The sequence below is a fragment of the Canis aureus genome, chromosome 6, assembly GCF_053574225.1.
Source record: "Canis aureus isolate CA01 chromosome 6, VMU_Caureus_v.1.0, whole genome shotgun sequence".
In the NCBI taxonomy this organism is placed as follows: domain Eukaryota; kingdom Metazoa; phylum Chordata; class Mammalia; order Carnivora; family Canidae; genus Canis; species Canis aureus.
Genome location: NC_135616.1, coordinates 33982671 through 33999626, shown reverse-complemented (window position 1 = coordinate 33999626; position 16956 = coordinate 33982671). Strand labels below are relative to the sequence as shown.

The 16956-nt window shown below is 36.0% G+C and overlaps 1 protein-coding gene across 22 annotated transcripts in view; it reads right to left on the bottom strand.

The window, feature by feature from the left end:
* LOC144315690 (uncharacterized) overlaps positions 1 to 16956 on the bottom strand; it is a 317078-nt gene that overhangs the window by 247154 nt on the left and 52968 nt on the right. The window contains exon 2 of one of the 22 annotated variants that reach the window (XR_013381480.1): positions 10195 to 10246. The exons of the other annotated variants lie outside the window; for them this stretch is intronic. The gene's annotated coding sequence lies outside the window, so the exon portion shown is untranslated. The remainder of the gene's footprint in view (positions 1 to 10194; positions 10247 to 16956) is intronic. 22 annotated transcript variants of the gene reach the window in all.

The following is a 16956-nucleotide window of genomic DNA, read 5'->3' as shown; positions in this document are numbered from 1 at the left end:
GGTATTGTGGTTGGAGAGGTTACAAAATGATTTCTATATTATTTTTACATTTGGACTGTATTGTGAGGGCAAAGACAACTACAAAAAGTTTTTAAAGAGATGAATAATGCAGTCAGTATTTACTAAATTACTTTGCCTTGTTATGGCTACACATGATCTAGAGTCTTGACCCTTGCTTTTCCTGGTTCATTCTTTGGGCTCACTGCCACAGCTTTGCCTTTCATCTGTGAATTTTTTTGTGCCACTTCCACAGAAGGGCTTCTTTGTGGGAAAGATATTATTATGAAGCGTTTTCTCTCTAGCTTTTAAAGTTATTCTTATGCATCTATAATGAAAAATGTAGCTCCATCTCAGAAATTATGTTCAGATATTACTCTTTGCCAGTTATCAGATGTATTGGTGGACAAATGCCTTTTAAGAACAGTTATTAGATAGCTGAAGAAACCCTGTGAAGATATAGGTTAGAGTGACACAATTTCCATGTCCCAACCACATAAACAAGTTGAATGCTCCCAGAGATTACCGTAGGAAGATACAACAATGATCATATTAACCATGTTTCTAACATCTGCAAACCCGATGCTGTAACATCTACCCTACATACTGGACATAACTTGTTCTGTATGAAGTGATATTGTGTCTGAATTTCCTTGCTTTGACCTCTTGCTTCCCTTACTATCTCCACTTCTCAGAGAGTCCTCCTCTTGGAGGGCACTTAAAAAAAAAAAAAAAAGATTTATTTATTTGAGAGAGAGAGAGCACACATGTGGGGTGAGGGGCAGAACAAGAGGAAGAAGCAGACTCCCCGCTAAGCAGGGAGCCTAACTGGGGCCCAATCACAGGATTTTGAAATCATGACCTGAGCCCAAGGCAGATGCTTAACCTGCTGCACCAGCCAGGTGCCCCTTGGGGTGCACTTTTAAATGTAAACCATCCCATACAGACTCTACACTCTTATCCCTGTTATAGGATTCTCACATCTTGGAGCACTATATACTTGCCCTAATTATCCCGGCCTAGATTCTAGAGAGCTGAAACTATTCAAATTAGCCATTCCTAAATCTACATTCTCTGCCTAGCCCATTCCTTCTCATGGGAATCACAATAAAGGAGCTTGCCCAGAGTTCACTTCTTTCCCTCTGCTTCATGACCAACTCCAGTGATAGCCCATGTGCAAACCCCCTCCCACCACAGCCTGATATATACTCCCTCTTTTGGGATCTGTGAGTATAATCAATTACTTTTTTTCAATAGCAGTTGTATCTTAATCTATTGGCCTTACCATACCTAAATAATAGTAAAATTAATTAAAACATGTCATCATGATAAAACTGTTCAATGTGCTCAAGTGCTGTTTACTAAAGTACTTTATACATAGACTCTCCTTTGATCATGTCTCTAATCCTCTGAAAGAAGTGGTTCAGCTGTGACTCTTCCTCATTTTGCAGAGGAAGAAATGCACAAAACCATTGGCTTATCCAATCATGTGGCTATTAGGTGGCAAAGCTAGAACTGGAAACCAGATGCCCTGATCTCATACAAGGCTCTGGGTATTGTGCCAAGCATGGCTGTCTCTTGAGAAGAACAAACAAAGTTTTGTACGATCAGCCCTTGAAAATGGGAACAAACTGGAGTGTGGGCCATATGAAATAATGGCATGTCTAATTAATCAAAATATAGTCTATATTAATGAACCAAATTAATTGGATAACAAGTGTTTCTAAGTAAACTGTTTTTTCCAAGACTCTATTAATAGTCACATGAAAATTATTCATGTATAACTAATATCATCTAGGCATATACACTTATGATAAAAAAAATCCTTTAAAATGCTTGTTCTCTGAAACAGTTAAATTCTTCCAGTGGAATCCTATTAATTTCATTCATTTCATGAGTAAAAACCTTCATTGTTATATAATATGAAGGTTTCAAAATCATAGGAATGAATTTGGCACACATTCTAAATTAATGAAGAACTGGACAGGACATTAGACTTGAGCAAATACAATTTCTTCTTTACATAAAAAAGAAGGCTCAACTTCATTTAAATCCCATTTTACAGTTGCTGATCAATTTACTTCAAAGAAGGTGTTAGGTAGTTTGAATTTTTGTTCACATGTCTTCATATGTTAAAATTATACTTCTATGTTCTCTGCCATGGAAATACATGATGCTACCCACTAGAGTGGGTAGTGCTTCATCTATGCCAAGCTTGACCATGTTAAGATGAAGTGTCAGTCTGACTCTTCTGGCCAAAATGTTTATCACATATTTCTCTTCACCCTCTTGCACCCCTATCACTTGCCAAAAATACCAACAGAGAGTAGTCATTGGTCCAAGAAGAATGATGAAAATACCTGAGAAGAGAGCTGAATCCAACCCCCAGCCCGGAGACAAGCCAAGCAGGGTTCCAGGCAACTGCAGACTTGAGAATGAGAAAAAATACATTCTGTAATGTAAGCCATGTTCAATGTAAGCCATTGAACTTTGGGGTGCTTTCTTCCAAGCCATTATTGCAACATTAGCTGACTTATACAATGGACCATCACTTTTCTGTCTTCCATTCCAAGGTTCTTTTCATTGCACATACGGTCATGTTTATTTATTTGGCTTAACCATATGTGTTTTCTAAAGAGGTTTCTGTCCCTCAGAAACATGTGATCTTGTTTACTTTACTTCAGGATTCTTGATATATTATCCAGGCAAACAAAACCTTCCTAGTACAAAGTATACTGAGATTAACTAAGAGTCTTCTGTTGAGCTAAAAATGATATTTTCGGTATTCATTTAGTAAAGCATAGCCTGTTTCTGGGCTTAGCAGATTACTTTTCTACTTTGAGTTACTTAAGGCCCAAGTCAGGCACCAAATTTCCCCCAAATGTTCTTCAAATACCTCGTGGGTTTTTGTTTTTTTGTTTTTTGTTTTTTTTTCCTATTTTGTTAACCTAACTATAACCATCACTTTGGCATACTTGAGGAGGCAATCTCCATAGAAAGAAATAGTACTGGGGCACCTGGCTGGCTCAGTCAGTTAAGCGTCTGCTTTTGGCTCAGGTCATGATCCCAGGGTCCTGGGATTGAGCCCTGCAGCCTCTGTGGGGCTTCCTGCTCAGCAGGGAGTCTACTCCTCCCTTTCTGCCCCTCCCCGCTGCTCCTGTTCTCTTTATCTCTCTAATAAAATCTTTTTTAAAAAAAGAGAAATAGTACTTATTAAAACATCCTTGCTAAATGTATGAAATATTCTAATGTACATATTTAGGCAGATTTGTAAAGTATCTAATGTACCTTATTACTAAACAGAGTTGTAGAGTTTACAAAGTGATTCCGCATCTACTATCTCAGTGGAGTCCATCAGAACGGGTATTAGACCATTTTGAAGGCAGAAAACTGACATTTGGATTAATCTACTCAGGTCATGCAGCTAGGAAATTGCCTGATTCAAATATGTTCCCAAGTATCTCATCAAAGTTGAGATGTTAAGGAAGGAAGCCATGTGGGATAAAGAAAATGGGATAGAACAAGTGGTGACAAATCTTAGAGGTGTTAGGGAGTATTATAATGATGTAAAGGCGGTGTAAATCATCCAGTATAAGCTGACTTCTTCACACTCCTGCACTTGGCATTCTTTCCTTTGTGTCAATCAGGGTCAAATAAAGAAAAAGGAATCCATCCCAGGTAAATACAGGAGGTTAATATGGGGGATTAGCTCTGAAGGATTTATAATAGCTGAAAGGGTAAACAGGAGATGATGGGTGACCCAGAGATTAGCAAGATATTACCAGTACCGATAGGTCTAATGGGCCAGTGGAAGGAGAAAGATTACCATAGAAACTGGAGCCACCTGAAAGAGGTCAAAGCCATGAGGTACTGCCCTAAGAGTTGGGGTCACAAAGGAGACACACAAACTCCCTGAGAGGCCACCAACAGTCAAAAAGAGAGAAGAAACAACTTAGTTTCCCACTTTTCCTATTCTGCAATCTCTCACCAGTGCCACCCAGAACAACCAGAAGCAAGCTGGCAAAGGTGTCCAGGAAAGAGAATTTGCAAGCATCTATGTTCTGTCATGAAGAGCAGATCAGGAGAAAGTCAGGAATCCAAGATCTGAGAGCATGTTGGTAAGCAGCAGGTAGAGAAAAGAACCCTTCTAGACTGACTTCAAACACCTCAGAGAAGCAAGTTTTTCCTGTATTTAAGTGAGCAATGTCCCATTTTAATGGGAGTCAGGTTAGGTAGCCTGACAAAGTGGCAGGAGTGACTCCTGAAGGTGGGCAATGGAGGTAGGAAGGCATTAAAACAAAATGTACAGCCTCTCCCAAGACAAACATAGTCCATAGGTATGTGCTGTTGCTGTGCTTTAGCAAGTTGTATATTTACATCCTATAATTGATTCAAGACTGTTTATGTCTTGAAAATCTTAATACCTCTCTCTTCCCCCTACCTACCCCCTTGCAAAAATCAGGCAAATTAGGTGTGTGTGTGTGTGTGTGTGTGTACACACTTATTAGAATCAGTGGCACATGCAGTCATGGCAGGGGGCTTGGCCCACATCCCTCCTCGGCTGTGTCTGATCAATAAAGGAGACATGAGGCCCATGCACTGATCCTGCGTGTTTGGCAGCTTCTCCCAAGCTGCAATCCAGTGTACAAAGAACATACTAGCCAGGGGCACAGGGATGGAATGGAAAAGTACTCCCGAAAATGTGTCTAATTTCTTTCAGATGTTTCCCATCAACTTGGTTGTTGGCATGCTTTCCAATTTTCCATTTAGTACCTTTTATAGTCACATCTTCAAATATGAGATGAGTGAAAATAAAGTTTTTTAAAGTGAATGTCACCGATCCATACTCATACATATGTACGTAGAATGCAAAAACTTAAAAACATACCTATAAAAGGCAATAGTATACAAAATAGATATACATAAATGCTTTTAGAAAAAAAAAACTTATTTTTCTTAATCAACTTTAATCTTTCTGTCTCATTTCTTCTGCCTACAGAAGAAAATAATGATAAATCATTTATAAAAATGGCCTAATCCTTTCTACTGGGAAATACAGTCAGACAGACTTTCTCATAAATTGTTTAGAATAATGTGAATATCCAGTGATTTTTCTCAGATATACGTGTTTAAAAGAAGACTGTAACAACCACAAGCTTTGAGAGATGATTTTATTGGGTGGTGGTCAATGGGATTTCCTAGGAGAGGAAGAAGGGTATGCTGAGGAAATCTGTGCATTTTAACAAATAATGATGTAAGTTACCTCCTTCTATCCTTGCTAAAGAACACAGACTTTGTCACTTGAAAAATAAGACAAAACCTAGATCAGAGACTAGAAAACACAAACAGAAATATTGATGGCTGTAAGAAAGTAAGTAAATAAATAAATCCTCTTTCCTCTCGCTGGGCTTTATTTAAGCATTTCTCTTGTGGGGAACTCAGGTCCTGTTAATGCTGGATCTCCAAACCAAACATTCTGAAATACTCTCTTGCTCATCAGCTAAAAGAGAAACAACTTTCCAACCCTGGCCTGATGGTGAGCCTCCTCTTGGAAAAGATTTACCCAGAATTCATTATTTAAACAGGAGTTGTTTTTTTCCTACTAACTAAAACAATTGTTCAAATTAAAAATGCAAGGGAAATGCTTAACTTACCTAACAGAAACAACTATCCTAAAGGATATAAAATATGCTTTAAAAAAAATATCGAGGGCGTACCAGTTCAGTGCCATTTGTTTCAGTTAGGGGCCTATGGGTCTTTTTTGTACCTTACTTTTATTATCATACCAGGCCATTTGCAGACATTTTCACCATTACATTAAAGTTGTTCCCTATGCATTTTTGTTGGATAATGAGATTTAACCCATTATATGGTATCATCCACATTTTAAAAAAATATTATGAAAAACATTACATGTCATTAAATAGTTTTCTACAAACTCATACTTAAAACTGAATTATTCTGCTACATTAATATATCTCATTTGATTTAACCAATAACCTAAAGTTGAACATTTAAATTATTTTCACTTTTTCTTCATTAAAAACAATGCTGTGATGATGTAAACACCCTAGCAAGAAAAGCCCAAACTATTATCATGACTAGTTTCTTCCGAAATGTTTCTACAAATACAATTACTGGGTCAGGGTATGTACATAAGTCTTTCAATACACATTTACAGCTAACATCTAGAAAAGTCACACCAACTTTTATTCCTATTAATGGCAGGAAAGTGCTCGCTTATTTACTATGTCTTTGCCAACTGTGAGCATTGTCACTTATAATCTTTTTTTATAATCTTAATTACATTTTAACATGCATTTTGATTTCTACTGAAATATAACTTTCCATTTATTTAATCATCAGCCTTAGGTACTGATTGGTGAATTCTTATTCACAGTGTTCAACAGTAATATCAACATGTATTAATCAATATATGCATCAGACAGTGAGCTAAGGATTTAGGATGTACAAGTAAACAAGATATGCAATGACCATAATGCCTACAACAAGCTTACAGTTTACCAGGCACAGAGTACACAATCACAGAATTTATCTAGGGAGACAGAGAAGGGCCCACTAATGAAGAAGAGTGGTCAATGTATTCTTTTGTTTCACTGTTATTTTTGATTAAGTGCTATTCATCTACTAAAAAATATTAATTTTACTCAGGGATATACATAGGAAATAATCCTAATTTGCTATCATTTGTCTTTTAATTTTTCTTTTTTTTAAAAGATTGTATTTATTTATTCATGAGAGACACAGAGAGAGAGGCAGAGATGCAGGCAGAGGGAGAAGCAGGCTCCACGGAGGCAGCCCGATGTGGGACTCGATCCTGAACTCCAGGATCAGGCCCTGAGCTAAAGGCAGACGTTCAACTGCTGAGCCACCCAGGCATCCCGCTTTTAATTTTTCTCTTGACAAATTTGGCAATTAATTTCTCCATAATTTTGCTATCAGTTATACATGGAAAGGTCTCTACAATAAAATAGTAGAAATCCTTACCAATATTTTCTCCAATCATGTTTATAGTTTTCCATATTTAAGTCTTTATATAGAATGTATTTTGTAATAGACTATGAGATAATAGCTTTCTGGGTTTTTTGTTTTGTTTTAGAGTTTCTTTTTTTAACTACAAATGCGGACAATTGACCCAATATTTAATTTTGAATGATCCATTATTTTTTTAATGAGCAAGGGAAATTTATGCTATACTAAACTATTACTGTGGTTTCTGTACTTTAAAAAATATTATTTTTCATGTACCATTGCCCTTCAGTTTTAATTATGATAGTTTTGCATTTTCTTATAACATTCCATAAGACAAGATCTTCCTCAAAGCCATAACGTTTCAAAACTGCTTTCATATTCTCATTGTAAGTATTTTTATTTCAATTGCCTTAATATTCTTTATCAACTGGGGAAGACCTGGCAAATTCCCAATATAAGCCACCAGATTAGACATTCAGGTGTCTAACTCTTCAGTCAGCTCAGGATTATTACATTCCTCTTTTTTTCCCTATCGTTCCACTTCCAGTTCTTGTTCATATTACCTGGGGTTTCAGAGCTAAAATAAAAATATTAAACTATTAAACAGTGGGTATTTGATTTCCAGAATAAATTTTGGCATATCCACTTAAGGGCTACTATTTATCATTAACTCTGCTTTTGATAAATAATGATCCTTCTCTCATGAGTTGTTTTTCTTCATTTTACAGAATGCTAAAGTATATCTTCTCACGATTCTTTCCAGTAGGGAGCATGTATATGTCATCTTTTATAGTTCTGAATGCTTAAGAACATTTTATTTTTCTCTTATATGAACATTACCAACTATGGAATGTTTTTGTCATAAGCACTTCCCTTCAAAACCCATGACCATATATTACTTATCTTTTGGCAGTTAGTGGTACAAGAAAATAGCTGAATCCAGCCTTTATTAATGGTTATTATTGATACTGGAGATGATAGTGATGATGATGATAATGATGACAATTATCACTTGCTTTAAGCACTTCATTACTGGCTTTATACGATTTTCTTTTATTCTGAGATTCAAAATAAAATAAAGCTTGGATTCTGATTTTTCTTTCTTATTTGCTATTTCTTGGTGCACAGTGACTTGCAGACTCAGACAAAAGCATTTCTTTCACCTAAAGAGTCTTGCTGGTGCAAGTCTTTCATCATTGCTTCAACTTTGTATGTTTAGGTGTGCCATTCTGAGATTATAAGTTATAAGGGATCCTACATCTACCCTTCATGTATCTCATCTCCTTTCTAATCATATTCATGGTTATCTTATGACAGAACTGAAAGTTGTTATTAGTTGCCCTTCCTTGTTATCAATTTGGAAAATAAGATTTTATTTCTATGCAGTCTTTTGTGATCTCAGATTATTTCTTTTATGATTGCTTACTCTTCTCTCTTATTTTACCCTCTTGAATTATTTTATAAACATATATTCTATAATTTTATTCCGCTTTCTTTAGAAAATACTTGTCAGAGTGATTATTTTCCAAATCTTTACAGGAGTTTTACATAGATTGTATTTTTGCATAGTCATTTTTATTTTTCTCTATTTTTCTGAGGGGAGTGATTGTTCCAACAAAGTCCCACCACTATGCCAGCCAAATTTTTGGTGCACCCGTATGCTCAATGGGAGTGGATTCCTAAGAAACATACATTCCAGTCCTAGTTTCCTAGCCAATGTAGGTATCATCAGCTCATGGCAGAAGAGGCCTTGCCTTGCTGATTTGGTTTTCTCTTTGTCATCTTTTTGTTGATTATTCCCTCTGGAAAAAAAAAAAAAGTGCTTCCACAAAGGCAGAACTTTCTGTTCATTGCAAGTATCATTTCAAAGGAGGTCTAGTTTCCAAGAAGGTTTTCTGATTGAGATCATCCTCTTGTCTGCTTCCATAAGCACTTTACTGGCATCATTTCATTTAACTCCAAATTGGGGTGTCAGTAAGGTTTTGACATAATTTCCCCTAATTACTTCCTAAGCACACTGCTCATTAATAGAAGATAAATATGAGTATATTTGGCACTTTATTAGGCAGAAATTCATTAACAATTTTTGCACACAATTGGCAATACTTTCTAGGGCTCATATGGTACCCCCAAACACACACATTTCCCCCATTTTTCTGGTTCATTCTGTGAATATCACAAGAACAATGATTTAGTTATCTTTGTTATGTTGCTAGGATATACAGAAGTCTACAATCTATTAAGAATTAGAAAATTTCATTTCTGAAAAAGGAACAAACTTTTCAGTGATTCCAATAGGAAGATACCCTGACATATTCTGAATTTATGAGAGTTGACCAAAAATCCTTTTTAATTAATTATTCTTAGCAGTGCCAATGAAGAGTAATCATTTTATAGATGAAAGAATAATATATTAAATCAGCCCATATTTATTAAGTAGATATGACGCACGTTACTCATGGCAAGTTGCAAGAGGAATCCAAATATACATAATACAAAGTTATAAGCCCGGCCTAAAATTTATTAACTATCTAGTTTCATGAAAGGAAATATTTTAATAAAATATTTCATGTATAACATTATATTATCAGATGTTAAAATTACATAGATTCATCAAATGTGTAAGTCCTAGTGTGACTATAAGTAGTGAAATAATTGGTGAGAAGTGGGCCTAAACTGTACATTGAAGGCCTAGAAAGACACAGATAGTGAAAATAGAAGGAAAATCTGACTTGGTGGAAAGTAAAATTACACTTAACAATTAATGCACAACAATCACCATAACTTACTATTTTCCAAGTACTGTACTGGTATCACTGCATTTAATCTTCTCTATCTTCCTTTGGGCTAACAATAGCCCCAATTCACAGTGAAGAAAGTGAGGCTTAGTGAAGGATGTGGTCTGTATTTGAATACAGGCTAGCTAGCTTCCAAAGAGTAAGATTTTAACTACTCAGCCTTACTACATAGGAGGAGAGAATCATTATTGAGAGTGACTATAGTATGTGTGGGGAATAGTGACAGATTCAGTACAAAGATGAAAACAGTAAGTACCCATGGGAGGATCTTTCAGAACAGTATTGCATTAACAGCATTTGGACTTAAGAAAACCTGAATGTCATTCACATCCATAGGAGGCAGTCTGAGTGGGTAGTTTACCAAGTGGCTTTAATTATTAATAAACCATTTCCCTTTATATCTTACCTCTCAAAAGATTTTCATTCCCTTTCTTGTGTGGGGCAAACATAGCAGAGACCTGAAAAAACATTTAAAAAGCTGCCCTCAATGTTGTTTTTCTCTGTAGTGACATTGTGATGACAAGGTGTCCTGAGTGACCTTCAGGGACACAGCATCGGCTTAGATTTGGGGAACTGGAAAGAATGAGGAGCCGTGATTGAGAAAATCCTGCATACATCTGAGCCGAACTTTCTTAGCATTTAGTGTCTTTACAGGAAACCAAAGGGAACTGGGAAGGATTTATATTTATGGCTTTTACTCTAGTGGTTTAGAATTAGTTTAACATTTTATAATTGTGTTCTTGAATGCTACATGGAAGGCCTGAGCCATACTTCTCTGCTCAAGAAGGCAGTGGATTCCACCAAATCTCCACAGTTGAGTTGGTGTTTCATGAGTCAACTCTGATTCCTTTAAGAAATGGTACAAGTTAATATTTCTTCCAAGTGGGTCTGATGACTCTTGCATGATCTTTCTGTACCTTCTTTCTCCTAGTCTTAGCTTTAATCTAAATGGTTTTAGTTTTTCCCTGAATTATGCCACTATGTGTTTATGGTTTATCAATCCACCACTGCAACCTCAGTGTGTGTACTTGTGTGCTTATCTTGGAGAAGGATAAATCTCCACAGTTTTGACAGGAGTTTTTCTTAGAAATGCTCCTGAAAGCATCTTTCATATGTAAAGATAGAACATCTGCTGAAAGTTGCTATAAATATTGAAAAATATTAACTAAAACATTAGCAGTGCTAAGGCTTTTTTTTTATTCCCTCTATCCATTCCCTTTCTTAAATATTCCCATGCAAGTTTCCCAAAGTTTTGTGTTTATATTTAACTTATCTACATAGAATATGAGGCTAAGGTGCCCAAATGGTTACCCAAGACAGGTCTTACTTGGCACCAATGTAAAACTGGTAGGATTCTCACTTCCTTCCAAAGTGTCTTAAAGACTATTTCTAGTACTGACATCTCAAGTCAGTTCCTATCCTTGGATTGCTTAATTCTTTTCTATGGTAACTCTAATATTTGTCTTACCTTGGTCCTCTAATTTAGGAATTAAAAAAGCACATTTCTTCCTCCTTTTGGCTTCTCACTATGCTGCATTGACCTGCAGCTCCTTCCCACACTGGATGTCTCTGTCTCTGAGTACTGAAAATCATCTTTGCTCTTATTTCTTTCCACTTGGCTTTTACTAGCAGCACATGTCCTGTTATGAAGGATAACTAGTGAAAAGTTAGCATTTAGTGTCTTCACACTACATATCTACTTAGTTTTGTTGAAGGCCATGTGGCTTTGAAAGAAGGTGATATTTTCCGGCATTGCCCATATCCTATCATTTCACTCTGGTATTCAAGAATAGATGATGTTCTCTTTCCATTTTCAAAGCTCTGATCCTATTGAATCATTAACACTCAAATGCTTGTTTCCAGTCTTAATGTTGACCTTGGCTTTCAGTTGTCATCAGAACAGAGGTATCTATGCTATGACCAATCATTCTTGGGAAGATTCATTACTTTTTTTTTTATCGCTTTTAAAGTACTTGTTATATTAGTCTTTTTATTATCTTTACTTATGTCAGTTTTTTTTTTCTTCTAGAATAAAAATTTCTTGAAGGCATAGGCATAGGCCATCTTACACTCTTTCATCTTCTCATGCTATTTATATATCATTTCCCAAGGCTGAAATTCAGTCAAACATTTTGAAAACACCAGAGAGGTCCTCAATTCTTTCCCTATTTGAGTCAATGGTTATCTTTCTATCTTCATATGAGTGGATCTCCTAGCACTTCCAGAGAACTACTTATCCATTCTGATGGACTTGTTTTCTTATTAATATGTTCCAATATCTTATAGTCCTTCATAAATGCTAAGAAAACATTGACTCATTCGGAACTCGCAACCTTTCCCTTCTAAGTAATTTCAAGCCTTTCCACTCCTAGATCCCTCTGTTAATAAATCTCTCACTTTTAGTCACCTGGATTTCAACTGCACAGGTAATTGGAGATATTAGGAGTAAGGTTTTTACATCTCCTCCCATATCTCAAATCACTATTTTTTAATAATAAATTTATTTTTTATTGGTGTTCAATTTACCAACATACAGAATAACACCCAGTGCTCATCCCGTCAAGTGCCCACCTCAGTGCCCTCCACCCAGTCACCCCCACCCCCCGCCCACCTCCTCTTCCACCACCCCTAGTTCGTTTCCCAGAGTTAGGAGTCTTCCATGTTCTGTCTCCCTTTCTGATATTTTCCACTTATTTTTCCTCCTTTCCCCTTTATTCCTCCTTTTCACTATTATTTATATTCCCCAAATGAATGAGACCATATAATGTTTGTCCTTCTCCGATTGACTTATTTCACTCAGCATAATACCCTCCAGTTCCATCCACGTCGAAGCAAATGGCGGGTATTTGTTGTTTCTGATGGCTGATTAATACTCCATTGTATACATAAACCACATCTTCTTTATCCATTCATCTTTCAATGGACACGGAGGCTCCTTCCATAGTTTGGCTAGGAACAAACCTAACCAAAGAGGTAAAGGATCTATACCCTAAAAACTATAGAACACTTCTGAAAGAAATTGAGGAAGACACAAAGAGATGGAAAAATATTCCATGCTCATGGATTGGAAGAATTAATATTGTGAAAATGTCAATGTTACCCAGGGCAATTTACATGTTTAATGCAATCCCTATCAAATCACTATTTTTATAAATTTTTCCTGTCTGAATCAAGAAGGCTTCCCTACTTTTCTTTCATGGAGAATATCTCTACTTGTGCCTTTGATTCTATTTTTACAATCTTCTTTTGGGCATTTTCTATTAAATGCCACATCTTATTCATTAATTCCTCTTCCTCCATGGATGTAATTTCTTTTGCTTGACAGTGCATTTAAGACATCTACATTCTAACAAAACTGAGATCCATCTCACTCTCTAATTAGCCCACCGTTCATTTACCTTAAATAAGAAACTATTATAATTTCACTTCATCCCCTTGCTTACTTTCAAGACTATATATTAAACTTCTATCTTGAGAATGCCAAGGGAACTGTTCTAACCAAGGGTCACCAAAGACCTGTCAACTCCTGCGGCTTTCTTTTCAGGGCTCCTCCTTCTGGACTTGTGGAAGGGGATGTGATGGTTTTGTCCTTCCACATTTTGGAACTCTTCTTTCCATGAAACTTTATGAAATTACTCACCCATTGGTTCTTTCTACCTTTTTGAATACTTTCTCTCTTATGCTCTTTTATTAATTATGGCATGAATGTTAATGCTCTCTAGGGCTCCACATTTAGTCCTCTTCAATATTAACAGTAATCGAGATTTTTTTGAGTTCTATACTTCTATACAGTGCTTGTTCTATGGCTTATGGGTCATCTCACAAGTAGCTAGTAAACTAAAGAACTGGATTAATTCTCTCATGCTCATTTATGAAAGTGAATCCTGAAATTTAGAAGGTAGGTAACTTGCCCACAGAGCTAATTAGTAGCAGAGGTGGTATCAGTGTAAGCATGCTGATTCTCCAGACTATCCCAAAGTTTTTTCAAGGGCATTTTCATTCATAACAGTGATGCTAAGTATTGTCTTTGGGTTTCTGACTCTAAGATCTATTATCTTCAATCCTCACCTTGTCTATACCCCAGACCTGTGTTTCTATATGCCTTTTAAATCTTGAGTCCCACCCAACCTTCTTAACTTATCTTTGGCCACACAGGCTCTTTCCAAATTGTGATGGTAACCCGATGATCATGACTCCATGCCTTGCTTCTGCTTTACTCTCTGCCATAGAAAGCCGTAACCCATATATGTTGCCCACAAAGTACACTCTTAAATGACTCTTCATTCTTTAAGATCTAACTCAAATACATCCTCTTATTCCTAGATTCCCTCATTTTCACATACAAAATTACTTTCTCCCACATCTGCATGCTATAAAAAATTTACTGAAAATATCTCTATTATAATACCTAACAGTATAGTAGTTTGTTTGCCATATATTTTTTCAAATAAATGATGGCCAAATATATTAATTTATGATTGACTTTTTAAGTAGGGCAAAAATCAATATGCTTTGCACATAGCATGGCCTTGGTAACCATTTCTTGAATGTACAAGATAAATGAATATATTTCCAAAATTACATTTTAAAAATAATAATTTTAGAGTTAACGTGATCCTTATTAACACTTCTTGTTGGTATCTATAGCTAATCAAGCCCTTCAGGATATATTGCTATGATCTCTGACCACTGACTGACCCACATAATTTCTGCTATGTCTGAAATCATTCGATGGAGATAAGCACAAACATTTCAAAATAACAAGGTAGATATTAATTAAGTGCATGACATAAATAAACTATTGCCAATAAATATCTTAAATTACTTCTCTTGTTTTTGCATATCCAACCTTTTAAAAACCCAATTCAAAGATCATCCCTTCTATGAATCTTTCCAAGAACATGTAGTTGCAAGAAATCTTTATTTTTTTCTCTGAACTACTTTAGCCGGGTGTATCTCTTCCATGATGCATCTCTTTATATCTTGCATCTGTAAGATGCTTGAAGACAAGGTCTTTTACTTACTCCTCTTTGGTATCCCTCGTACCTAGCAGTTTCTCTCATAGTAGACACACAATGAAGATAATAATCCCCATGTGGGTAATTATAAATTCCCTTTAAATAATATTAACCTCAAAAAATAGAACTGAATACCTAAGTCTCTTTAAGTCGAGCCAATAAGCATCAATTAACTGTTAACACTATGCCCAGCCACATGCATAGGCTCTGAGTTTTAAAGAAGAAACCACTTGATTGCTCCCCTTGTAGCTTTTATAAAGTAGTTGGAGAGGCAGATTTTTACAAATGAAATTGGAGAAGTGTGTGTAATCAGATGAGTGATTTTTTCCAGTTACATCATCACCATTTATATGATGGAAGAAGATTCTTTCTCTACTTCCTAATTGTGTCCAATGACTCTGAACTTTAACAGCTGGAAGTGAACAGACTGACTGACAATAGTCAGTGGAAATTCATGCCTGGGAATGAGTTCAAAGTACTGTGATTACCAAGAGTGGGATTGTCAAAATCAAGTTCAGTCCACATGAGGAGAAAGCTCTCATTATGAAGACTATCTAGACAGGGGATGGAGATGAATCAATGCAATTGGAGATTCAAGCTGTGAAACTGGAGGCTATTTGGGTGAGGTTTGATGCTGAGGTCACTGTTGCATTTAATGGCTTTATATTGCTAACAGTAACCACCAGGCAAGAGTTGGTAACAATTTGTCCCACTCTAGGAAGAGCGCCAGTCAAAAGTGTATATGTGTCCAGAATCTATCCTCTAACCACCTCCCTGATGTTTTTACCATTTGCACTTGACCCTGGCAATTTTCTTAAGTGAGTTTTATTTGAACCAAAAATCTAGAAAGCACATATTGACCTTTGAGATACTTGTGAGGTAATTTATTTAACAATAAAATTATAAATGAGTAAGCAACCATTTATTTAACATGACATCTGGTACAGCCCCAAATAGCTTATTTAAATTATCTAGGAAGATATAGAAAGGTTAAAACTCAAAGATGAGTAAAGGTGCTCCCTTAACACTGAAAATTTATTTCCCAATCTGGAAAATATTAACCTTTATTATAAACCTAATGGATATACATTATCAGAAACAAGTAATGCCTTTCCCTAAAAAAAGAGTGTCATCCTTTCCGGAAGGAAGAATGTTATTCTCTGCTTCATGTCTGGCTCTCAGACTGCCCTGTGGCTTATAGATATAGTCTGTGCAGATCAGAAAACTGAACAAGCACCCTTTCTCTACCTCTATACAGGTGCTGCTTTTAAACATTACCTGGAACCTCATTCATACCAAATAAAAATATCTTCAATGTTTAGTTATCTTAGCACCTCAAGAGTCCAGTTGATTTAAGAAAATATATATGTGTTTTTACTAACCTATAGGTACACCTGGTTCACATTAGAAAAAGGTGTTACCCCTTTAAGATACTTTAGTTTCATGTTTTGAAAAGCTATTGCAATAAACTAATTTTGTTAGGGCAGGACTTTTTCAGTCATTTGCCAGAAAATTTTATTACTAATAAACAATGCTATGATGTCTATGTTGTGTGATTGTTGCCTAGATATTTGCAAAGCACAGTCTACATAGTTTTTCTTGACAGAAATACCTGACATTTGCAACTCAAACCTCATAATTAGCTTTAATTCATTAAAACATGAAAATAGCCAAGGATGTCTTAATTTGTGAGTTGCTGGCAAGATTATTATGATATCACTGAAGTTATCTATGAATATCATCCCCCCCTCCTTCTTTCTCTGATTTGGGTTGGTATGACATTACTAGTGTCGTCCTAGTGCATCAAAATTTTGAATTCAATGTAGCAAATAATTTTCCTATGAAAATGACGTTTTATAGATCAGAAACTATTGGATATCAATAATTTCCTATGCTTGAATCTAATACAATGGTCATATATTTTTTAAATAGATGGCAATTTTAAATATTCTTAGAATAATTTTATTTTGGAGATGTTTGGGTGGCTCAGTTGGCTAAGCATCTGACTTAGTTTGGGCTCAGGTTATGATCTCATGGGTCATGGGATTGAACCCTGAGTCAGACTCCCTGCTCAGCAGAGAGTCTGCCTATGGATTCTCTCCCTCTGCCCCTCCCCCCACTCTCTCTTTCTCTCATATAAATAAATAAAT